Here is a 1,098-nt window from a genome sequence, read left to right as displayed (position 1 = left end):
ATATATATATATATATATACATAAATTAGTAATTTTTCTTCTCATATTCTACATTAAATTTATTTTGGGAAGCAGTTTTGTTTAAGTACAATTGAATCAAGACATAAATTTGACAACAACGAATAAATATTTTTTATAACGTTACATGATTAATTATATTATTATATCAAAGGATATAGAATTATTCAGAGTAACTTGTCCATTGCAAGTTTAAAATATTATTTCATTGTTGTCTCTTATATTTGAATAATTCAACTTTTTTTTTAGAAGATTACAGAAGACATTGAAATAATACATGAATACGCATTTTTTGTATTGACTGTATTTGCGTTCATCGTGCGCTAAATGCAGATTCATAGTGACATATGAAAGCACGGTTGCTGTTGTCACCCTCTTCACAAAACTGCGGACATCGTCATGGGTGGTATAGCAATAATTACCATCGTGAGACATCAGCTCATCCATCGATTGGCTGATCGAAGCGGTGGTAACGATGACGAAGGTATCTGCGTGCTGTTGTCCAAGTGCGAGAGAGACGAAGAGGGTGAGAGAGACTCGATGAGGAGCAAAAGCAGGGAGGAAAGAGGAAGAACGAGAAAGAAAGAACATCGCGCATTCAACGAGGAGTAAGAAAGAAACGTATATTGCGTCTTCATTATAAATCCTGAGAATCACGCAAATTGATAACGGCATCCGAAGGCTGCTGTAAGGGTCCTCGCGAAACGCTAAAGAGGGCTCACCTCCACCCTGAGCGCAGCGGGGTATCTTCGACCACGAAATAAGAAGCGGTCACCACCTCCTCCCTGTTCTTTCTCCGTCCCTCCGCGATTGCTCGTATATTCTCCTTCATCCCTTCGAGAATTTTTTGAGCCCATAAATTCGTTACTTCGATTAGCTCTCAGAGTCGATTTTGCGATTGCTTTCATGTGATATTGCAGATGACGATTCATAGTCTTCTTTCGAGTAATATTAGAATCTCATTAAAGAATAAGATTCTTTAGGCATTGCAATTGTTTGCTTGAGAACCGAAGTTTCTTGATTTGATATATAATTTCAGCATTAAATTAAATATGAACACATTCTGTAAATTATGTATTT

This window comes from Atta cephalotes (genome assembly GCF_000143395.1).
Source record: "Atta cephalotes unplaced genomic scaffold scaffold00008, whole genome shotgun sequence".
NCBI classification, from domain to species: Eukaryota; Metazoa; Arthropoda; class Insecta; order Hymenoptera; family Formicidae; genus Atta; species Atta cephalotes.
The sequence above is the reverse complement of the archived record's forward strand: the minus strand, read 5'-3'. Positions refer to the sequence as shown.